Here is a 25,507-nt window from a genome sequence, read left to right as displayed (position 1 = left end):
TTAAGCATCTCATGCATAGCACAGTAACTCAGCATTTACTTAAATTACATTAAATTCAACATGGGGAAAAGGTCGTCAGCACCTCTCAATAGCACGCCCATAGTAAATTAAACTGAGAACACGAGAAAATGCAGTGCAATGTACATTGTGCAGATGCATATTACGTACGCTGCACCCATGAACTACATCTCCAGAGTTACTGACGGATGAATCTGATTATGTGTTCATGTTATCTGGCGTTTAGAACAGTGGCCTGAGAGTCAGTGCTACTCTGTGCTATTTCTGACTCTGCCACTGATTGGCAGTATGACTCTTGTCAAGTCATAACCTCTCTCTCAATTTAACAACAGTGGATCCAAAATTAAATGATAGGAATTCATTATGTTGGGAAGCTATTAAACCTTCTAACAGATCATTTAATTTTTAAACAAAAGGAAAGAATTTAATAATACGGATATCCCCAGATACCACAGCAATGGATGAAACATAAATATCTAGAGAGAGAGAGAAAAGGAAAGCACTTTCAAAACAGGACGTAGGAGATTTAGCCAATCACTCCCAGGAAACTCTCACAAAATGTACATGTCTAAATTCTCATGTCCTGCTTGAAAATATATGGGTCAAAATTTGTGTGTGATTGAGATATTAAAGATTAATGCACATTTTCTTGCAGATTTGTGTGTTCAGAGAAAATCAATCCATCTATCATGCTTGCAAATCTTCTAACTGTAGTTTCCTGCGCATGTTTGTTGTTAAACATCCGTCAGCTTGACAACCATTTTGTATAAATGAGAAATGACTGCTGTTGATGATTGAGCTTTATCACACATATGGCAGGATACTTCTGTAAGGCATTCTTTGCCCTGATACATTGCATAAGCTAGTAGATTCCCTCTGCCCATATTTACCAGTCACATCTGTATCTTGAAAGTTTCTTACTAAAAGAGGAACCAACGCCAAGCAAGACAAAGAATTTGCTGATACACACATGTCACTCCAAGAATTCTCCTGACAAAGTTCCCACACCCAATTTAATTACTTCCCTACTGTAAAAACACTTTCCATCTGCATTTATTGTAATAGTTTCAAATCCAAAACCAACACACTATAAAGCTAGCTAAATAAATGAATGATATTGGCCTTAAGTCCCAAGCCAGCAGCCGTTCGGTAAGGCAATGTGTCTCCAGCATTCATTTTTATGCTGATGTTTCATTTTATGTGCAGTGTTTTCACTTAAGACTTATTTGAGAAGAATTACCTTGCTCTAGGCTTTAAAACTTTGTGGGCTATAGCAGTGCCCTCTAGCGCCACTCTTGTCAAAGGTCTGTCAGTGATTCCATTCTAAGACAACAGTTGCATCGTATATCAAACTCTGGCATAAAAACTTGCTTCTAGCTATAAATACAGCATTACAAGTACTTGTATAGAGCTGTGAGGTTATTAAAACTGAAACTTAATTTTCAATCAAAAATACCAGGCCGGGGGGGGGGGAGGGGGGAGGAGGGGAAGGGGAGGACAAAATTTATATTAGATTATTATTAAAAGAAGATCAAAGGTTCAAATTCCCATGGACTTCAATGGAAGCAAGATCAGGCCTCATACTCTGTGCTCAGTTATGAGCACAACTCCTACTGAACCCAATGGGAGCTGTGCATGTGCAACTGAAGAACGTAAAAAGCAAATCAAAGAAATTCTGACATACTGTACAGCACTACTCACAACTATTCTATTGTCCATAGGTATTATTGTGTCCCAACCAGTCAGAGGTCTTGCATACATTAAAGCTGCAATACCCAGACATAAGCATAGTAAAGTTTCAGTAATTTTTAATTTCTTAGCTTTTTTGTGTTTCAATCAGACTGTTAATGTTACTTTAGGTTTATTCTGTGTTTTTCTTTTCGTGATTAAACTTTTTTTCCCTGTGAAATTGAAATATAGCTCTTGTAAACAGAAATAAGACATAATGACAGCCTACAAAATGTTTCACTCCACAAATCTTAGACAAAACAATGCCCTGTGTCTTAAGAATTTAATAACCACCAATAATGTACATGCTGGATAGCTCATTTGCAGTAATTATTGCATCACTTGTCCAAAATATAGACAGGGATAGTGACCCCATTTAAGTTACATTAATTTCCTTTTCTACTTACATATAACATTAGGAAAAAATTCATTTTAATACATACTTTTTGAGAAGTGTATGCAATTTTCCTAACATATGAACATTAGCACATTTTGCACAAGTAAACATTTAAAAAAAAAATAATGGTAAAAGGATCCTTTACCCAAATAAAAACTGATCTGCTGGCACTGAAAGTAAATAGCAATACTAAATGAATGGCAACAATCACAGGTGCAGAAAGGGACGAGAAAAAAAATTGATCTAGAGACTTTACTACAATATTTATTGTTTTAAATGGGATTCTCTTCTAAACTGAAGGTGACCAATCCCTATTAATACACTATCAAAACTCTCTCCACCCCCCATCCATCCCCAATCTCAATGCTTATCAGTAACTGCAAAAATCAATACCACCTCTGGGATGAAATGCATTTAAAAGTAATCTAGCCAGACTCATTAACTCTTTGCAATACTAATCTCTCATGCCTTTTGCCATATAGCTTCCATATTGCTTCATATCACCATGTTCTTCTCATTAAGTATTTACTTTAGTTACTGTACCTGGAATTCTGAGCCTCTGAAACATCTGATTCTGTGCACGTTTTCTTTACCTGAAAAAGCAAAATGATTGCCAGTTACTCTCATATGAAAACACAACTTCCTCACTCACAGTTCACGCACTTACATCGCTTAAAGTGGATACAGCTCTGCTCACCATGATATCTATAAAATACTTCCCGCATTTTACAGCAGCAGTATGCAGTACTAAACAGTGTGTTTCATTATTATCCCATGAACAGCTGCCAACTGCACTTCCCTAGACTCCATTAGTATGTAAAATTTTCAACTAAAATAGCTTGGGAGTAGTCTAACTAGGAACAAAGAAACCAAAGAACCAGGTTCCCCACTTAGAAACTAGAAAGCCATACTGTTCTCAGTTCAGTAAAGAAATGTTTTCCCAATTGATACTGCTTCTGTTTCCTGCTAAAGCTCACAATAATAAACACCAGATTCTGGGGCAAAGTGCAGTGTTAGCTAAATAATTCAGACATTAATTTTCATTTTCTGAATCCGGTAACTATATGTTTAATGTATTTTCATAATGTGTCAATGAAGTTTACATATCATGTACACATTTTTTCACATATATCCACAATATACAATTATATATACTCTAGTTCAACCTTCAGATTCATCTTTGTGATATACTGCTGTAAGCCAACGAAAGGAGAAAAAAAACCCTCCAACTAAAAATATAAACTACTCTTGTCCAGGCCCTCTATGGTGTTGGGGGCTTCTGGAGTAGTGCAATTTGTACCTTTTGGTAATTTAAATTTCAGGCACTTTCAGTGAGACAAACATTTTGTTGAATGTACAATCTAATGACTTGGTTGAGATATCAAAATTCCTCCTATTAAGACCAGCTAAACTCATTTACACTCAGGCTTACTTAGTATCACTTATACTTACTGCACACTCCCCCTGTTACAAATAAATATTCAAATTCTGATCATTTACAATTACAGTACCTTGATCAAAAGGTACTTCTATTGTCAAATCCTCCTTCTGTTATACTGTCTTAAAAAGAATGACTGACAGACAGTTAGGGTGGGATTTTCAAAAATACACAACACTGCTGAACTTTTCCCATCAAAGTCAACGGCAAAACTCTTATAGAATTCAATGGGAATAGAGTTAGGCCAATATTGAGCACTTTTAAAAATGCCACCTTTCAAGACTTCGAATGGATACCATGCAACACTACTCTGAGATGTGCAAATACAAGAATGATTCTAGAAAGCCATTTTTACTCATTTGATTTCTGGATCTTAAAGAATAATCATGTTACATACAATGTAAATTGTATAGAGTACTAGTCAGTAGCAATAATGGAAATTTTCTTTTGGTGCTAATTTTAATAGCACATTTACCGTAACAGATGCCAGCTACAAATAATCATAAAAACAAAATAAAACCAAATTAAAAATAACCCATCTGATTCAATATCTGTTTTGTTTTATTTTTGCCATAATTCTCACTCCAGCAAACACGAATATCTGCTTAGTCATCTTGCTTAATTCTCAATGTGTGATTTTTTTCAAACTGCAAAAGGAACAACAGGTTTTATAATTAGGTAATGCAGTGAAAATCTGCAATAAGAGTAGTGGTGCATCTTAAAAAGTGAAGAAAGTTCTTGCATAGCAAAATGAGATGGTCAGGGCTTTGGAAACATTCAGATAAAGATACCACTGCAAAGGCCTGCTGTCCACAATACTTTGCTGTTTATTAAAGAAACATTAGATAAGGAATAAGCAGCAAAGAGTCCTGTGGCACCTTATAGACTAACAGATGTATTGGAGCATAAGCTTTCGTGGGTGAATACCCACTTCGTCAGATGCATGTAATGGAAATTTCCAGAGGCAGGTATAGATATGCAGGCAAGAATCAGGCTAGGGATAATGAAGTTAGTTCAATCAGGGAGGACGAGGCCCTCTTCTAGCAGTTGAGGTGTGAACACCAAGGGAGGAGAAACTGCTTTTGTAGTTCGCTAGCCATCCACAGTCTTTGTTTAATCCTGACCTGATGGTGTCAAATTTGCAAATGAACTGAAGCTCTGCAGTTTCTCTTTGAAGTCTGGTCCTGAGGTTTTTTTGCTGCAGGATGGCTACCTTTAAATCTGCTATTGTGTGTCCAGGGAGATTGAAGTGTTCTCCTATAAGTTTTTGTATATTGCCATTCCTAATATCAGATTTGTGTCCATTTATCTTTTTACGCAGGGACTGTCCAGTTTGGCCAATGTACACAGACAACCCGCCAACCTGAAGCATATTCTCACCAGCAATGACACACCGCACCATAGTAACTCTAATTCAGGAACCAATCCACACAACAAACCTCGAAGCCAAGTCTGCCCACATATCTACACCAGCGACACCATCACAGGACCTAACCAGATCAGCCACACCATCACCGGTTCATTCACCTGCATGTCCACCAATGTAATATACGCCATCATGTACATAGCAGAGGGGCATTGCTGGCACATCAGCCAAACTGGACAGTTCCTAAGTAGTCCCTAGCCTGATTCTTGCTTGCGTATTTATACCTGCCTCTGGAAATTTCCACTACATGCATCTGACGAAGTGGGTATTCACCCACAAAAGTTTATGCTCCAATATGTCTGTTAGTCTATAAGGTGCCACAGGACTCTTTGCCGCTTTTACAGATCCAGACTAACATGGCTACCCCTCTGATACTAGATAAGGAATGTGAGCAAGGTAAGTGCACAGCCAAGTAACAAATACCGTATATAATACACAAAACTGGCATTAAGATAATAGCAGTAGGATTGCCAACTGATTGCAGAAAACCGAACACCCTTGCCCACCCCTTCCCCGAGGCCCCACCCCTGCCCTGCCCCTTCTCTGAGACCCTACCCCTGCTCACTTTACCCCCTCCCTCCATCGCTCACTCTCCCCTACCCTCACTCACTTGCTCATTTTGACTGGGCTGGGGCAAGGGGTTGGGATGCGGGAAGGGGTGAAGGTTCCATCTGGCGGTGCAGGCTCTGGGGTGGGGCTGGGGATGAGGGACTTGGAGTGTGGGAGGGGGCTCCGGGCTGGGGCAGGGGGTTGGGGTTGGGAGAGGGTTCCGACTAGGAGTGCGGGCTCCAGGGTGGGACCAGAAATGAGGGGTTTGGAGTGTGGGAGGGGGTGAGGGGTGTGGGCTCTGGGTGGCACTTACCTCAGGTGGCTCCCGGAAGTGGCCAGCATGTTCCCGCTCCGGCTCCTAGGTGCAGGGGTGGCCACGGGGCTCTGCACGCTGCCTTTGCCCACAGGCGCCACCCTCACAGCTCCCACTGGCTGTGGTTCCTGGCCAATGGGAGCTGCGGAGCCGGTGCTCAGGGGCAGGGCAGTGTGCAGATCCCCCATGGCGCCCCTGCGCTTAGGAGCTGGAGAGAAATGCTGGCTGCTTCTGGGAGCCACATGGAGCAAGGTCAGGCAGGAAGCCTGCCTTAGCCCCGCTGCGCCGCTAACCGGACTAGAGCCACCAGAGTCCCTTTTCAACCAGGCATTCTGGTTGAAAACTGGACGCCTAGCTATCCTGGATAGCAGCAGAAGTCCACGATGTACATGTACAAATACAGTACATGAAATATCCAAAGTACAGGAGATTTTTTCAGAAGACAAATTCAAAATAGTTAAAAGAAACTGAAATGTCACTAATCTTTTCTCTTGATAGGAAGACTGTTCTTTCATAAACACAGTATCTCACTAAACAGGTATAAAATTAACTTGGTAGGAAAAGGATCCCTCCACTTTGCATATAAAGTGAATGCATATTTCAAAATATTAATTTACATAGTTTAGTAACTTATTGGTAAAAAATTCCCAATTAAACTACTCACACTGCCATTCTTAAACTTGTACTCAGTTGCAAGCCATCCGCTGGTATCTCCCTATCATTTGTATTAACTATCACTTATACAATATTTTCCCATTCCTAAGTCTTTAAATGGTTATCGTCAATGGATCAATAGTAAAAAGTAATATCATGGTTATCGTCAATGGATAATAGTAAAAAGTAAAAGCAATATCATGTCTTTTGGTGGGCAGAACTACTACTTTCACAGGAGCCAAAGGATAAATAACTTATGCTCTAAGATATCTGACTTCAGTGCTGTGGACAGAGACAATAAACACATGTTATAGAATAACTCAAAGCATTAAAATATTGTGATATTCCTTTGCAGTGTACGTTAATAAATATAAAACACTAGTTTACCATAAAAAGAGAGTGACAGTAAAACAGAGAACACTGGTGTATAAAAAAAAACAATCTTGAATTATGTGTGCCTTGTGAGGTGGACAGGCGCTCAACAAAAGCAAAATGAGGAGTGACAGAAATTTTAAATGAAGTTTAAGTATCTGGTATAGATGGTGCTATTTGTCTATGACTGATGTGTGAGGGAAATGTGCAGTATGAGTACACCGTACACTTGACCTTACCTCTGGGATCTCACGTAATCTAGATTATGCAACTAACTAAGGGCTCTCCTCCTGAGAAAAAAATTAATAAATAGAAAAATTATTTCTTGAGAGAAGTGTATGTAAGGGATGCTCTTTCAAGTGGTTACAAGAAACAAACACAATTTCTTCTCTACAACTATCCCAACAGTACAGTAAAATACACTTTGCTGACCATAACGAATATTTTACATTTGGAGGTGAATAGAGGGTTTATTGTGAAAACTGATTATCAAAGACTACAAATATCCTTGCCTTTGTTCTTTCTGGTTTTTGTTTGTTAATTTGTTTTTCTGTTGTTTTCATAATACCCAATATCTATTAGCACACATGAGTATTTATATGCATTAAGAAGATGACTTTTGTTTTGTTACTGTTTTTTCTATTAAAATAAAAAATACATGTGCAGTTCTCACTATCTGAGTCAAATACAACTATAAAGTCAATATTTGGAATGATAAGACCCTGTTTTCAGCTGTTATAACTTTGCCAGACTTTAACTATTTGGGATAAACATTTCCATGCTGTGTGTCTGCTTCAGGCTGACTTTTTAGAAAATCTGAACTAAAATGGTCCAACCAGTTTTAAACATGAGATTTGGGAAAATATCATTGCTCACAATAAAAAAAAAAGTCTTACAATTGTTTTCTTGAGAAGTGAACCGTGGCCACTGGGAGCTGCGGGCGGCCGTGCCTGTGGATGGTCAACATAAACAAACTATCTCACGGCCTGCCAGCAGATTACCCTGATGGGCCGCGTGCGGCAGGTTGCCCACCACTGATCTAGAGTCTCCGTGCACTGGAGCAGGTACATGAAATTTGGCAGGGGGCTTGCTCTGGTGCCAGCAATGGGCTGGGCCTTTTGCCATTCCTGTGAAAATCTGTCCAAATTTGCTCAAGTTATAAGCCTCTAAAAAATTCACTTTGCAGATGGGTCAGTAGAGACTTGTTAGAGTCTGGCAGCTAAATTCTCTGAAGATTCTACCTGCACTGATCATGTTCCACCCCAAAGTTGCAGGGGCTGAGCAGAACTGTCCCTATAATTCCTCCTGCTGGTGATGCCAAGCACAGGGACTGAAAGCAGGGAGACACTCTCTCTCTCTCTCTCTCTCTCTAATCTTCCCTTATAGGAATTCAGGAGGCATGGAAGAAGAGGAGAAATCAGCTTGACTCAGATGAAGGAGCTGAGGAATTGGGGGGAAGGCGAAACAGAGGGAGAATAGAAACAGAGAGGAAGAGAGGGTTACAGGCACTAGAGGGAAGGATAAAAAGCGGTTTACAGGTGCACACAGAGAAGGAGCCAGTAGCTGTGGGAATGGGGGAAGATAGGAGCAGAAGGGGAAGGAACAATAGTCAGGGGCTGGCAAATGGATAGGGGAAGAGGGAGGGAGACAGGAGCTGGGAAGATGGGGTGTGGGTTTGGATAGGAGCAGAGCAGGAGGGGACAGGAGCTTGGTGGGTGGAAGGAGAAGAAGGGTGGTGATGGCAGGAAATGGGGGGCAGGGTGGATTGACTTAAATTCCAGTATTTTCATCATCATTTAAAACATCAAGCAGGAAACCTTGATTTAAATAATCAATTTTAATCTTGTTTTGCATTTGTACTTCTTAGTTATTTTCATATAAAAGGATGATTCTCAGTGGCTAGTAACCATTAAAACATGTTGACTTACAACTAAATATAGTATTTACACTAAATTTGGTGCTTCTTTTTGCTAACCCAAGGATACACTCTACCTATACATATTGATTTGATCAACTGTATAGCTTAACTTACATTTATTTAGATTCTTAATTTTTACATTTTTATTATGGCAAAAAATGGTGACTGATGCATTTATTTACTAGATGGCAATTAATTAATTTGTGATTTATATCAAGCTCTATTTGGATGGAAATTTAATAAAAATGCACAAAACAGCATTCAATTATTTTTTAATAAAACCAACTACTTAAATGTGCCGGATGCATAAGGAAAAAAGTTTATCAAACTAACTGATTTATTAAAGTTAAACAAAACAAATATTATTTGTAATTAGTGATCTTAAGTGATTGTTTCTAGTCACCATGTTCTTGAAGGTTTTAGATCCAATAGAGCTCATCCTCTCACACCTAATTTTTATTCATAGACTGGAAAAAGAAAACAAGCTTTCCTGCATTTTTGATTCCCAATTGGCTTCTTAACTTTGAATGAACTAGTCATTGAACTGAGTTAACTGAACAAACTAAAAAGAAAATATTCTCTCTGTACGTAGAGAACAGGCTACTGCCCAGAACAACAGGTTTAGCACTGTAATAAATTCTGGTTTCAGATTATTAGCCAGTGACTTCCACCAGGTCAGTGGTTTGACTTTCTTTAAAACTTGGCAGCAAATATATAAAGCTCCATTTTTTCTGCATTTAATTTAAATATTTTTAATAGATTATAAATGTAGACCTAACATAGGTTGTCAATTTACTCAATAGGGAGTATATAGGAGGAGAGGAGGATGGGAGTAGGCTGGGACACAGCCACTAGCGAGCACTCTTCTCCAAAACCTGGAACTGAACCCAGGAGTCTTGAGTCTCTGTACTTCTCTGCTGCCTGCAAGTATTTGAGACTGGCAAAGTATGTGTCTCGTGTTCCCCCCAGTGGCTGGTTCCCACAAGTGGCTGGTCATGGGCTACTATTGCTATCAGTTATTTGTTACATCAACTGGGAGTGGTGTTTGCTGTAGATCTAAACGCCCAAACCCTGATGATGCCCCAAGTTGGGGGTCAATACATGACAGAATATCTGTTTTCTCAAGGTTTTTGTTTTTTGTCTGTTTTTCGTTTTAATTAGGAAACTACATTTTAAAAAAAACTATCTTAAAACAACATTTAAGATTGCAAAGTCAAACATAAGGAAATGTAGGAAATACCAGAATCAAGATTGCCTGTATCATACAGTCTTTAATTATATGACCACATCCCATTTTTTCTAGGCAAGTGCTGCCTCATTCAGGGCACAAGATGAACCAAATTGTGGGAAAGAATAAAGGTCGTATAATGAATTACCAGTAAGCTCATTTCTTGCAGAACTAGGAAGGTATGTAATGAATGGGGCAGGGGACTGCAGGAAGAGAAAGAATGGCCTTTGCAGATGAAAGCTGCCAAGGATAATTTCATTTTATTCTTGTCTCTGTCACAGAGTTTCTATGGGATACTGAGCAACTCACTTAAAGCAAAATGTTAACGGTTGGCCACTAATTGTTTTGTACCTCATTTTCTGGATGCTCGAAGTGAGGCCTCTGGAGCTAGATTTGCAGAAGTGCAGAGTGTTTTGGCTCATGTGAAATTGCAAAACCACGTTGGGCAGGAAAGCTGGATGCGGTCGCAATTGGACCTTGTCCTTGAAGAACACCATATAGGGCAGCTCCGATGTAAGCTCCCTAATCTTGGAGAGCCTTCGGGCAGAAGTTATTGCTACCAGGACCACCACCTTCCAGGAGAGCAGAAGAAGGGAACAGGATTCCAAGGGCTTGAATGGGGCCCTCATGAGTTGCACAAGCACCAGATTTAGGTCCCACCAGGGGACAGGATCCCATACTTGAGGCCTTTCAAGAATTGGACCGTCATGCTATTTGCGAAGACCGACCTGCCCTGGAACAGAGGGTGAAAGACTGATATAGCAACCCGGTTGACCTTAATTGAGGAAAGGGACAAACCTTGGAGCTTGAGATGCATAATGTAGTCCAGGATCAGCAGCAGTAAGGCCTGCTCAGGCCTAACCTCGTGGGCTGAGGCCCAGCACATAAAACGTTTCCATTTGGCCACATCGGTTGCTCTTGTGGAGTAGGACCTGTTGAACTTGGGCCAAACATTCCCATTCCTCAGCAGTTAACCATGGAGCAAGCAAGCTGTGAGGTGCAGCGCCATCAGATTCAGGTGCAGCAACCGACCATGGTTCTGCAATAGGAGATCTGGCCAGAGGGCAGTGGCATCGGGGTTGCCACTGACAGATCCGTGAGCGTGCTGAACCAGTGTTGGTGCGGCCACGCTGGGGCTATCAGGATGACCATGACCTTGTCTTGCCTGATCTTCATGAGAGCTCTGAGAAGAAATGGCACTGGCAGGAAAGTGTACACCAGAGCCCCCTACCAAGGAAGCAGAAAGGCGTCCAACAGGGAGCCCCTGTAAACCCCCAAAATGAGCAGGACTGGTGGCAGTTCCTGTTCTGGCAAGTTGCAAACAAGCCCACCTGGGGAAACCCCCACCTTTGGGGGACCTTGTTGACCACATTGAGTGGGGAGACCACTCATGGCGAGATGAGAAGGGTCTGCTGAGGTGATCTGCAAGTATGTTCCTGGTTCCGGGATGGTACTGTGCCACGGAGATGAATGGCATGCTGCACACAGAAGTTCCATAGACTGAGAGCTTCCTGGCAAAAGGCTGATGACCTGGCTTTGCACTGTTTGTTGATATAAAACATCACGGTGGTGTTTTCTTTCAGGACTTAAATAACTTTGCCTTGCAACTGGGGCGAAAAAGCCTGGCAGGCCAGGTGGACCACCCTGAGCTCCCTGACATTTATGTGGAGGGAGCAGTCAATTCCCAACCAGTGGCCCTGTGTACTGAGCTCGCCCAGGTGGGCTCCCCAGCCTAGGTCTGAGGGTTTGGACACCAAAGTCAGCGATGGGGATGGGGCTGCGAAGGGGACTCCCTGCACCAGCAATGTAGGGTCCAGCCACCATGCCAGTGACACCAGGATGTGGGTCTGGCACCTTGATTACCAAGTCCAGGTTGTGCCTGTTGGGGATGCAGACCGACACCAACCACGCCTGCAGCAGCTACAGGTGTAGCCGGGCATGATGGACCACATAAATACAAGCAGCTATGTGGCCTAACAGCCTTAGACAAATGCAGGCAGTGGTGAGCGGGTGACCCTTCACACATGAGATTACATCTAACATGGCTCAGAAATGGAAATCTGGAAGGAATGCCTTGGCCTGTGTGGAACTGAGAACTGCCCCGATAAACTCTATCCGTTGCACTGGTAAGAGGGTTGACTTCTGCTCGTTCACTAAGAGGCCCAGGTCACGGCTTGTGGACCACATCAGATCGAGGCTGCTCTGCACGTGATCCTGCGATCTGCCCTTGATGAGCCAATCATCGAGATAAGGATAGACTTGGACCCCCTCCCCCAATGTCTCAGGTAAGTGGCTACTGAGGCTGTGCATTTTGTAAAGACCCACAGGCCGAGGAGAAGCCAAAGAGAAGTGCTGTGAAAGGGAAATGGTGTTGGCCCACCATAAAGCGGAGGAACCGTATGTGTCCTTGGAAGATAGAGATATGGAAATAAGCACCTTTCAAGTCAAGAGCAGTATTCCAGTCTCCCAAATCCAGGGAGGGAATGATGGAGGCCAGGGATACCATGCAAAACTTCAACTTTTTGAGGTACTTGTTCAGTTGACACAGGTCCAGAATGGAACATAGGCCCCTTTTTGCCTTTGGAATCAGGAAATAGCAGGAGTAGAAAACTTTCCCCCTCATTTCCTGAGGGACCTCCTCTACAGCCCCCAGTTGTAGGAGGTTGTTTACCTCCTGAACAAGGAGTTGCTAGTGAGAAGGGTCCCTGAAGAGGGAGAGTGAAGAGGGGGGATGGGAGTGGTGTCCAAAAACTGGAGGGTGTAGACCGATGACACAATTTCAAGCACCCAGTGGTCAGAGGTGACTCTTGACCAGGTCGAATGGTAAAGACGGAGATGGGTGAGGAAAAGATGGGGTAGATCCAGGAAGGTGACTGGTGCGTCGCTCTCAACTGCACCCTCAAAACGAGTGCTTCTGGCCCCCTTGGTGTTTCATCAGGCCAGGTTGCTCATGCAACTAAACCCAGTGTCCCTTCTCCTTGCAGGTCCCTGCAAAGAGTGCCAAGACCTTGGGGGTGGGGATGGATGGAATGGCTTCCTTGAAGACTGAGGCATATGCATCTCCACCAGGGGGAGGGCACTTGGGGTAGACACTTATTCCTGTCCCACAGTGCCCACCGGCACATCCTGCACCAAGCCTGCTGCAGCCGGTGCCGACTGGGGCTTGTCTGGTGCAGTGTCTGAGGACTGGTGAGACTGGCATAACGGGTATGCTCCAGGCATTCCAACAAGGGCATTGTGCTGGCCGCTGGCCCTGCTGCCAGGTCAGTATTGCCATGGTGGTGGCACCCTCTGGAGCCCAGTCGTGGCGGTGCTGTCTCGGCGAGGGGCTGAACTCCCTCTCAGTGCTGGAGAAGTCCTCATCTTTGGGTGATCAGGGCAGGGCTTTTGAGGCCTGGGTCTGGCAGCTAACTGTCACTGCGGGTGACCGGTGCCAGGAGTGATCTGACCGGTGCCAGGAGAAGGGGGAACGGTGCCAAATTGAGGAGTGTCCCCAAGGTCTCGATAACGGTGACCGTCGGTGCGAAGATGACCATTGCCAGCTGTAAGATGACCACTGTCTCACTCTAGGTGAGGCCCGGCGAGAGGGCGGAGACCAAGAACATGGTGCCAGCGACCTGTAGCAGTGAACTGGTGACCTGGGCTGACGTGGAGACCAAGGGCACAGCGACTTAGGGGCTCTGCCTTGGCTCCAGAGACCAGTGGCACTCACTCGCCTTCTGGGAGGCCTTGACATCTGGCTTGCCCTCGTAGGAAGCCTTAGCCAGGTCCATCACCACATGCAGTGTCGGCTGTGGCAAGAGAGTCCATTGCTCTCTGGGTGCCAGAAACTGAGAGGGTGTTGACTGCGCTGTCAGCCTGGGTCCCCTACCACTCCCCAGAGTCAGTGGCGGATCCCTTAGTGGGGTAGTGCTCCCCGGGGGTGAGCCTCCTTGTGGCTCTGGCATGGGCGGGCAGCCCAAGAGGGGCCTTTTCTCAATGCCCCTTGATTCGGCTTGCTCTGTGCTGGGTCCCTCTTCTAAGACTTCTTTTTAGGTACCGGCGAAGGGGACCAGTGCCGGGACAAGCCTGGTGTTGGGGGAAAACTGTGCACCGAGGCCGAAGTGCTGGGCATTGCATCTGGCCAGGCCAGCTCCAGCCTCCATGAGGAGGACCCTCAAGCGAATGTCCTGGGATGAAAGTTCTTACAAATGCGACACTTCTCTTTCATGTGGGATTTCCCCCGGCACTTCAAACAGCTACCATGCAGGTCACTAACAGGCTTAGGCCTGTTGCAGTCAGAGCAGGGCTTTAAACCCAGAGACATGGGCATGCCCCACCTGGGGAAAGTCCCAGCTGGAACCCTAAATAAACTAACTAACTAACTAACTAACTAGAGTACTTAATAGCTACTTACTAACTAACCTACTACAAACAAAACTATTTACAGCTGGAACCAAGGTTCAGAAGAAGGAGAAAACCGCTGACCATTTGTGAAGCAAGGGAAAGAGACGCTCCGACCAACCACCACAGGCAGCAAGAAGGAATTGGGAGGGTATACTACCAGTGGTGCCTGATATACCAACACGAGTGCAGCACTCAAGGGGGCGTCATAGCCGGCCCTACGGATACCGCTAAGGCAAAAGTCTCCAACAACTGTGCATGTGGGCCCACACACACCTAGAATGGAACCGACATGAGCAAGCATTCGAAGAAAAACAGTAGCATTTAATTTTAAAAAAGGGGAACTACAAAAAAATAAGGAAGGTAGTTAAATGCACATTAAAAGGAACAGTCACAAGAGTAAAAAGCCTGCAAGCTGCATGGAAACTTAAAAAACAGCAAAAGAGAGGTTCAAACTAGATGTATTTGCCAAATTAAACAAAACAAAAGCAAAGAAAAACTAAAAACAGTAAGAGCTCCAATATGCCACTATGGCTAAATAGCAGAGTAAAATAGGCATAAGGGCACCCTTTAAAAAGTAGAAGTCAAATCCTACTGAGGAAAATAGAAAGGTGCATAAACTCCGGCAAGCCAAGGGTAAAAGTATAATTAGACAGGCCAAAAACGAATTTGAAGAGTAACTAGCAAAAGACACAAAGACTAACAACAAAAAAATTCAAGTACAGCAGAAGCCAATCAATCAGTGGGGCCACTGGATGATCCAGGGGCTAAATAAAGAAGACAAGGCTTTGCAGAGAAGCTAAATTAATTATTTGCACCAATCTTTGCATTTGTTTTCACTGCAGAGGATGTGAGGGAGAGTCCCACACTTCAGCCATTCTTTTTAGGTGACAAATTTGAGGAACTGTCCCAAATTGAGGCATCAATAGAGGAGGTTTTGGAACAAATTGATAAATTAAACAGTAATAAGTCACCAGGACCAGATGGTATTCACCCAAGAGTTCTGAAGGAACTCAAATATGAAATTGCAGAACTACTAACTATGGTATGTAACCTATCGCTAAAATCACCCTCTATATCAGATGACTGGAGGACAACTAATGTAATGCTGATTTTTTTAAAAGTCTCAGAGGTGATCCTTGCAATTACAGGCCAGTAAGCCTAACTCCAGTGCCAGGCAAATTGGTTGAAACTATAGTAAAGAACAGAATTACCAGACATATTTACTTTTGAATAGGCAATGACCAAGAGCCCAATTCAGTTTTTAAAAAAAAATCTTGATGATACTGTTGTGCTCAAGATCGCGGAAGAAGCAGAAGATTGATTTTTCCACAATTTTCCAGAATGCAGAGACTGGACATACTTTGATTTATTGAATTGGGCCCTAAAATTAGCTTTATCATATCTCATCAATTCTTAAAAAGTAAGTGTTTTATTCTTTAACAAAATGGAAGCTCCAGTGTAGATTTGCTCTAAATGAGATTAACTTTGAGAGCTGATATGAAGTATTCTGTGAAGAGATATTTATCAATTATTAAAATAATTACATCAATTCATCCACTGTCATAAATATGTCAGTCACTGATTCAATCAACTTATAATTACAAGGCCAGATTCCAATGTAGATGATTATGCAACTTTATACTGCAAAATACTGGCAGAATTGATGACCAAAAAATGAATTTGGGGCATAGCCATAGAATTTATATTGGGTGCGAGCAACCAAAATGACTACAAAGGAAAAGGAAATTAGTTATGCTGAAAAGTCAGAGAAGCCTGAACCTAAAGGAAATATTATGTAATACTGTAGGTTATATGAATCTCTCCTGCTAATTAATTAATTCAGCTGAGCTAATAAATTAACTGTTTTCCTGCTGCACACCTACCATATATAGTCCATCCCATTTTCTTATGGAAGAAAATATTGTTTCGGCGAATAAAAGTTGATAATTGTTAATTCTTGTAATTAAAAATTAAATAAATCCCATTTTGAATAAACCAAACGCTGAAGAACCTGGTCAAACTTTGGGGTGAAATAATGCCTCATTGACTTCAAATACGAGTATGAAAGAGGATTTCGGAAATCAACTATTACATACGAAATTTCACCTGAAGCACTTCAAAAGTTATGAAGACATCAGAGGCCATACGGATACAAGGAACAAGAACACTGCAGATCAGGTTGTTGGAACATGATATTTGTGTCTGAGGGTGGGGTTGGAGGGTAGGAAAGGGTGGGGGTAGGAGATGCGAGCACCAGAGCATTATAACACCGTTTCCACTTTCAGCATGAAAGTTTTCTTTCTTCTTTTCATTGAAAGCAAAGTTGAAAATTTAAACAAAGAGAAGTCAGGGAGCTGCTCATGTCTTTCTCTGGACTTTGATAGGAGTCTAGGGTCTGCTGAGAAACAGCTAATGCACCTGGGCACATCCTTGACGCATTAATTTTGTGCATATGCTGTTTTACACCTCAGTAGCTCCCAAATCTCTTTCTAGGATTGATAGCAAAGATTTTTCCAATCATCTAACCTTTCTCCAGGTATTGAATAAATACTCTCAGGACCCAGGGAAACAATCCCATAGTCCCATTCTCTCACAGATCCCACTCTAGCTCCATAGAAAGATGACAGGGCTAGCAAACTAGACATAACCAGGAGACCATGAGAGGTGGTAATCCAAAGACGTAATAATGAGTTAAGGCATCTCTTTGCTGCAATTAATAATTTAATAAGAAGATACTGACAGAGTAAATCCTTCAATGCTACATAAGAAACCCAGGTACCACCACTGGACCCTCCAGATTCTTTTTCATTTCTCGTCTCCTTTACTTTCTTCCTTTCTTTCAGAACAAACCAAGGCAATTCAATGTAAAGAAAAAATAATAATGAAACTTTCAAGTAGAAAATTTAAGCAAACAGAAGTTCAAAAGTTAATGTTTCCACAGCAATGCTAATGCAAAGTGCTTCAGATTCCTACTTTTGCTTTCAAGGGTATACTTTAGTATATGTCTGTGTATTTTGTTAAATTCATGCATTATGGTACCATAAAGTATACTATGTTCATTTGGTATCGAACCATCTGTGAGATCTCCCAAGAATGACACATGCACATGGCTCGGATAAAATTAAGACCATGCTGAATCCTCCCTGTCACTGAAAACAGCCAATTTTTGCCTACTTAATTCAGACTTTGAATTGAAGAGCCTTGATTACTAAGCCTCCTGAGAATCCCCTTCTACACTCTGGAACAGACATATAACACAACCTATCCTTCCCGCCTCCAAATGAAGCACAGCAAAGCCCCAGGTCCAGATCCGCAACATTTAACTTGTAGGTGCCTTGAAAATCACTTGAATCTGCAAATCTTGGTTTAGGTACCTAGACTTCCTATACACTGAATGGGAAGAGACAGGCCCCTGAGAATGGGTTCCACAAAAGCCAGCATTTGAGGCAGGTAGCTACCTAAATTAGCCAATGAGAGACGCAGATTAGAGTGGTGTTCCCTAAGCCCCATCCCTCTCACAATGTTAAGCACTAAGTCCGGGCTGGTGGGAGGTTCTTATTGCTGTTTCTGATCCACAGCCAGGAGTCCACGTCCTGGAGTGTGGTGGCTTAAGCAAAAATGGCATACTCATAACTCCTTATAACCTTTAGCCAAGTGCTTTGGACACTCACCCTCCTCCCCCGCCTCCCACTCCTCTCTGGCCATTTTGTGTGGAGTAGGCGTGCTCTGAGCGCAACTAACAGATCAGGCCCCTAACGCAAGATAGGTGTTGTCTCGCCTATCTTCCCCTCATTTGAGGATTGCACTGAGGCTTAGGCTTGAGATAGGTGTCCAGACACCTGTCTGAGACAGCAGTACACATGCCGAAAGGCAGAAACTTAGGCACCTAGTGAGTTTAGACACCTACAGGGTTAGGAAGCAGCTGAGGGAGGGGGGTCAGGAGAGGGAGGGTTGTGGATCACACTAGCAAGTAAATCTGGGATTCAAGCAATTTAAGTCCCCTGGTGACTCTGAGCCCTTTGATTATTTACTCCTCTAGCCTTATTAATTGCCTGGGCAGGAAGTTTTCCCATCCCATTCAAATTTTGGTTGGCTAGTTCATGGATACACTCAGCTGTCCAACTTAGTAATAGTAAGGGTAGCTGTAGAATTATAGTAGCGCGTGATTGGGGCCACATTGTGTTAGGTGCTGTACATACACAAAGTAAAAAGACTGTCCCTACTCCAGAGAACATTCAATCTTGGGACGCAATCCAGCAAAAATCTGTGAACTTGCATAACTATATGCACTGTATGTAGTCCCATTGTCCTCAATGGTAAAACTCACAGTGTGCAAAGGTAAGCATGTACAATTATTACAGTTAAAGTTATTAAATCTTGCTCAACATACACTTATGAAGTCATCTGGCTTTTGTATTTCTTTAACAACTGCAATTACTTTCTCTCTCTGAGTCTTTGCAGGACCAGGGCCTTGGTTAATGCCAAGGTGCAACAGGTGGACAAAACAAACAGGCTGGGGAGAATGGGGTTGAGGTAACAGTAACATGACCATGTAATATGGACACGGTTTGGCTCACCACCTGCCTACCCATCATCAGCTGGCAGAGTTCTGTAGGCATCCTGGCAAAAGTGAATCTGAAGGACGGATTTGAACAAGGACAAAGTAGAACAACAGGACAGTTCCCTGTACCTGCATCAGGTTTGCACCTGCTGGAGGATTGGAGGTATTAGCCCGTTAGGGTCCACTACTGTATACACTATTGGCCTAGACTTAATTTTCAGACACCACTTAATGGGAATTGTGGGCACTCAGCACCACTGATAATAGGCAATGTGGAGGAGATAACTTTGTTTTAAAAGCTGTAACCTTGGAATTTCCTGTCTTTTTCATGCTTGCTGTCTGAAATATAACATAGCCGTAGTGCGATTTTGGGGATTTAAAATACCAATAAATAATTTTACTTTTTCACGCTTACACTGCAACACTCAGGATGTTGTACAATATTTACATTTATGGACAACACAACAAAAACATTCCAGTAAAAAAAACACTCACATTTTAAACAAATGCGATATTAAAAATCAATGGAAGGGGAAATCTGGACATGGTGGGAGAAAGTAATGAATATTCAGGCATTATATTCCACGTTGAAAATTACCAAGTAAATTGACAGTGCAAAAGCAATATACAGCTGTCCCTTTTCTTCAGTTTGATATATTTCAGTTCTTGCTCACTGGTGACACTAATTTGTTTAGTATTATAGCAATAATTTCTAACAGCTGTTGTCACATTAATAAACTATGTCAGATAACTGAAAATTTCAACAAACTACTTACGTTAAATACATTAAAAATCCGCTGCTGAATAAACTGCTAGTTAAATAAGATAACTACTTTCTTAAGTCATATACATATCCTTACTTACAAAAACTACATTCATTATTAGTCAAACTGAATTTTAACAAATAAAACCTCACAAAAGAAATGGATCCAGTGCAAGGACTAACAGTGTGCATTTGTACTGTCATACAACAGATGCTGGGAAAGAAATTATTTTTGAAAAAAATATTTATTGAGAGTGCTTAATTAATCATACAGGTCTGAATAATTTTCACATTAACGACAGTGCCCGAGGACACACTGGAATGCAGGTTAAAAAGTACTCTCCAGTAAATACATAGGAGATCAAATCTAAATGCATACATAAGCCTACTATATGTTGTAGATACTATATGCTATAAGGTATGTATGTTACACAGCTATGATATAATATATTTTTATTTTGTAATTTGACTTGTAACTCATTCAGTCAATAGGCATCAATCTCATGCTCTGGGAACATTTACACCATTTACAATTTACATTCATATCAAAAATATAAATATAATATAATATATTGTTATTCATCTTACTTATTCATGGTGGGATACACAACCAACTCTTGCAGACATAAAACACCCCAAAATATGGTAGATTATGTACTTATTTTATTATTTACTTTTTATGTGCATGTACATTAAAGCAATATAGAAACAAAGTCACAATTAAGAAACATATTGAAATATTAGTGCCTTTTCCTTTTACCTGTGGGATAGCTCTTTGACACCTGCACTAATATCTGTATTTACAGTATGAAATATATAAGTAAATCTCAGACCATCAACTAATGGTACATTTTTCATTATTAGTCAATAGGGACTACATCTGAGGTAATATAGCACTTAAAATACCACAGAAAGAACCACAAGATGCTTTGATAGATAATGTTTCCGCTCATATGTAATTATTTCTCTTGCTCTCGTTTTTTAGATTTGGAAATTTGACTGGTTTGTTGTTTTACACTAATATGTCCAGGTTTAGCACTCTGGACAGATATATTTTCATGTTGAAAGTATTTATCTTTCAAAAGTGCTCTGATGATCAAACAAATTTTCCAACAGCAATTATTTTATGTTCTTTCTCAAATTTGTTCTATTTTGTTCATATTTTCAATCCTACTGTAGATTCTTTAATGAAAAGGTGATCATTTTGAATCGGAAATCCTTCCACTTTGTTTTGGACTATTTTATGCAAATAATTAGCATTACTTAAAGAAAACTATTGCAGTTAGAAAGTGTGAGAACAATTAGGATTATGAACATGAAAACGTTCAATACAGTTTAATATTGAAGGACGTGTTTCTGACAGCTAGACCACTGAATGTGTAACAATGATAAAGTACCTGGCCACTCATATGCATTAGTTTTTTCCATGGTGTTCTCAAGCGTATCTGAGTACTTCAGAAAATAAACACAGTATCCACTCATGCTCATCCCTTAAAAGAGAAAAGAGAGTCTCCTTCTTCTCACACTTAACTTGAAAAGTCATCCACATCCTTTTTTTCTACATGAGATGTTGGAATGTTTTGGCCACAAGGTTAAGAAAGATTCTCCCATTTATCACAACCTGCCAAGCACAACAGGGTCACACCAAGCCAGAATTCTACCACTTAACTAATCCAGCTTCATCACAAGCATGAAACTTCAAAGATTTTTTGCCACAGGCAAAAATTAGTTCTTATTTGCTTTAAAACTCAAGTATCAATCAAGTTAAATTGTGCTTTAGTGGAGCTCATATTTTGCACATTCAGAATAATGTATATCTTTGCTCCTCAGTCCTGACTCTAATTGAATGCAGAGCTTACCTGGTATATCAGTACAACTACTTACTTCTGTAACTTTCTCAAAGCAAAAGTAAGTACAACAAAAATCTGACAGATTGATTTTTGAAGAGGTAACAAAACCTTTTACCTTTTTTTATTTGATTAAAAAGTAAACTTTTGTATATCCAAATTATATGTGCATACAAATAATTCAAATTCATACATCAATACAGATATTAATAGATTACCATACTTCATAAAAGACATTTTCAAATTATTTTTGCATTCCAAACTTTTTACTGCTAAATATATTTATTTAACTACCAGCCATAGTTATCGTATTTCAAGGATAAGTAGCCAGGTTATAGATATTCCTAAAGTATCTTAATTTTGATGATTCAGAGATTTATTCATATGATCAGTCAAACAGAACTTTATTTTCACCTGAATATTTATTAGGGAACTCACAAGTTTGTTTTAGCTTAAACACTAAATCTTTCTGAATTCTACCATTTTGAGATTTTATTGACATTTTGCTTTCAATTCTATACAAACAATATGAATACTGTACTTTTTAATCAATACCTTCTTAAAGAATGATTATATAATAGGGTTTTTTAAATTCGCATTATGTTTCAAGACACTGTGCTACAGTTTTCTTGCAAATTATACTGTATTTCTTTTAGTTACTACTTTAAGTTAATTCTTAAATATTGCATTAAGTGAGAGAACACATGGAACACGGGTGGTGATACATGAATATAAATCTTCCTGTTAAGATTCTATGGGAATGTATTTTTCGATTTGGTTTTATCCAATCTTGTTTTGTTAGTTGGAAATGTAACTATCATTGATAAAAAAATTCCACACATCATATACAGGCATTTTGTATACAAATGTAACATAGACATACAATTGTTTTATTTAAAAATATAATATTATAGTACAATTACAATGTCAAATTAATTAGGATTTATTCTGAAGTTGAAAACTGCATATTTTAAACAATACTATTTTTTTTTTCAGCTTGCCATTTTCAAGCAACCCAAAGTCCATATTAATACTTACAAAATTTACATATATTATGTGCTGAGGAAGGAAAGAAAGCAGCAGAAGATAAAGGAGGAACAGGCTATTTTAGCATACCTATAAGGGATAATTAGGATATACAGAATTCTCTTATTTGCCTGCTCCATTTTACAGAATGCCTGGACAAGTTATTAAATCTTGCTCAACATACACTTATGAAGTCATCTGGCTTTTGTATTTCTTTAACAGCTGCAATTACTTTCTCTATATACACACATTATTTCCCCAAAGCTAAATTTGAGATCACTTGCAGGCCATAACCTACAGTGGTGATGCTACTTAATATATTAAATGATTTAATGAATTATGTAATTTAAGCATTCGAACACTTGCAAACAAATAATTCTTGCCTTAAAGAAAACTTGTCTTAGAAAAATGCTTGGAAAAACCAAAATTTTTAAGCAAGGAATTAAAAAAGATATGTTGTTTATATATCTTTTTAGCACGTTCACTTATTTTAGTTCAGAAAACAAAAATCACAGTAACAAAAAAGTGGTGAGACAGTTAAAAGTCATTCAACTCAAATGTATTTCAGAAAATAGTGAGCAATCTAAGAAAAGAAACACGTAATTGGATACTGCCGCTTGCTGTTAACCAGACCCTAGAAACTAAATTGAAGAACTTATTGGCTGTAATAATTTATCATACCTTTCTTCAAAACAGGTTCCCTAAACAATAAAGCTCCCTGAAGCAGTAAATCAATTTTCACAGATGGACAGAAGTAATTTTTCCCCTGAACTTTGTTTCCTTTACTAGGATAATAAAACAGTACTCCTAGAGCAAACCCTGTCTGATTCTCTTGAATGAAACAGACATTTAAGAAGCAGTAATCGTTACGCCAACTCACATCATGGCCCCTGAATGCAGCAGAGCAACAGCTTTGCTGTACTCGCCTACTACTCTGACTCAAAGGTAGAAAAATGCATTTGAACACGCTGTACAGCAACACTCTATACAGCAACCTATGTAAAAAAAACATTTGACAGTCAGAATTCACGTTCCAGAAACTAACTGTTACTACAAACCACAGCAAAAAGTTCTCAAAGATTTTGCAAAGCAGTAAAATCACAATCAAATGTGAACACCACAGTTTTGCTCCCGAACGTCCTATAACACTTCAGAAAAGTTTACCAGGGAAAGGTAAAAGCTAGCCTTTTGAAGAAAAATTAGCATTGACACATTAGTATGATTACAATTCATCATCTTCTGTTCTAAACAAAAGTCAAATCATGTTAGAAATAACCTAAAATGTAATATGAATAAAATACATTCACTTCATATATATACTTAATTAGTTTTGACAACAAATATTTTTCCCCAAATACAGCTAATTAATTTTATTGCTTAGGCTCTGAAAAATGATAATTTCCCATCAAGACACTTGTCATAATGTTTTAACCATTAAGGATTCCCTATATGCAATTTATCCAAAAATTAATAAACTATTTACAGATTATATGAAGTATGAGACTTGTGTTGCATGTTATCTAAAATTCATTTTATTTCCTACAGAATTTAAAGTATAATGGAAAAAATGAAAATGAAGCTTTCTGAGAAAACACACAAAATCAGAGAGTTTGAGGAACTCATAGTCATGAGCTACACAGGAGTCACTATGATCAAACGTATGTGTTAAAACCAAATTCAAAACAACAAATTACAGAGAAGATAGTATGTTCTTTTTGTAATGAGACTCTGAGTGTGAATACAGTACCTATGAGTATCTCTCAATTTATCACTAAACTACATGCATATCAATCTCTCACATTAAAATCCATCATAAGCTTACCTCATTCGCCTTGGAAGAACTGAAACAAATTCCCCAACTGTGTAAACTTAGTCTCCAGAAAAATATACTCGTGTTATGTTTAGCACCAATTTAATTCCACTGTACAGCATCTAAGGTGAGCAGCCAGTTCCAGGACCAGGAAACTCTATGTAAGTCAGCAGTATTGTATTTAGATTCAGAAACTACTAAAGACACTTTGTTCTTCCTAAAGACACTTTGTTCTCCCTTGAACTGTCACTGTGCCTAGCTCAGTTCAGTTATTTAAGTTAACTAAGAGGAGATCTGGATAGTAAACAAGCTTGGCTCTGACCAATGGCTTTCCACACCCTTCTGTTTATAGTAAGATGACTTGCATTCAGAGGTCACCCCCATCAACAGCTCCTGTCTTTCAGTAGGTATCTAATGTGCTGCATTTATCCCAAGGCTCTTTTAATGAAATCACCTTCCTAGTCTCTGCTTGCCTGCTGTCGCTGCAACACATCTGCTCTTTAATATATGAAGAAACTAAGTTTTAAAATATAGAAATGAAATAATTTAGCCTACAAACTGCTAGCAATTTAGATATATTAAGATTGTTATACTTACATTTGAATACAGCAAAACATATTCTAAAGGTTATAAGATTTATTTCAGGCAAAGAACATAAGTTTGCCCAGAAAAGATTCATCTTATAAATAAAAGAATTCAGGCACAAGGATAATGAATTCCATTCTTTGATCTGGACTTTAAAACTTTTTTAAAATACTCCTCCCAAGAATAATGTATGTGACTGCACTAGATAATATTTACTTGACTATGTTAACATGCTGGAAACAAGAGACAGGGAGTATCCCCAAGCTCCACTGTAAAATGAAAAAGTGCCAAGAAAAACAAGGGTCAAATGCCAGAACCTCAACTCAAATACCATGAAGTCAATTCTATTCTTAAAGAACACACAGAATTGACTGCACTTTAAAAGGTATAAAAAAAGCACAACAGGGTAAATAAAAATAATTTTCATGTCTTCTACGCACAATAAATGAAAATTTGGTTGCTACTGTTTTGTGTCTCCACTAGCATTC

This window comes from Eretmochelys imbricata, chromosome 3 (assembly GCF_965152235.1).
Source record: "Eretmochelys imbricata isolate rEreImb1 chromosome 3, rEreImb1.hap1, whole genome shotgun sequence".
Classification (NCBI taxonomy): domain Eukaryota; kingdom Metazoa; phylum Chordata; order Testudines; family Cheloniidae; genus Eretmochelys; species Eretmochelys imbricata.
The sequence above is the reverse complement of the archived record's forward strand: the minus strand, read 5'-3'. Positions refer to the sequence as shown.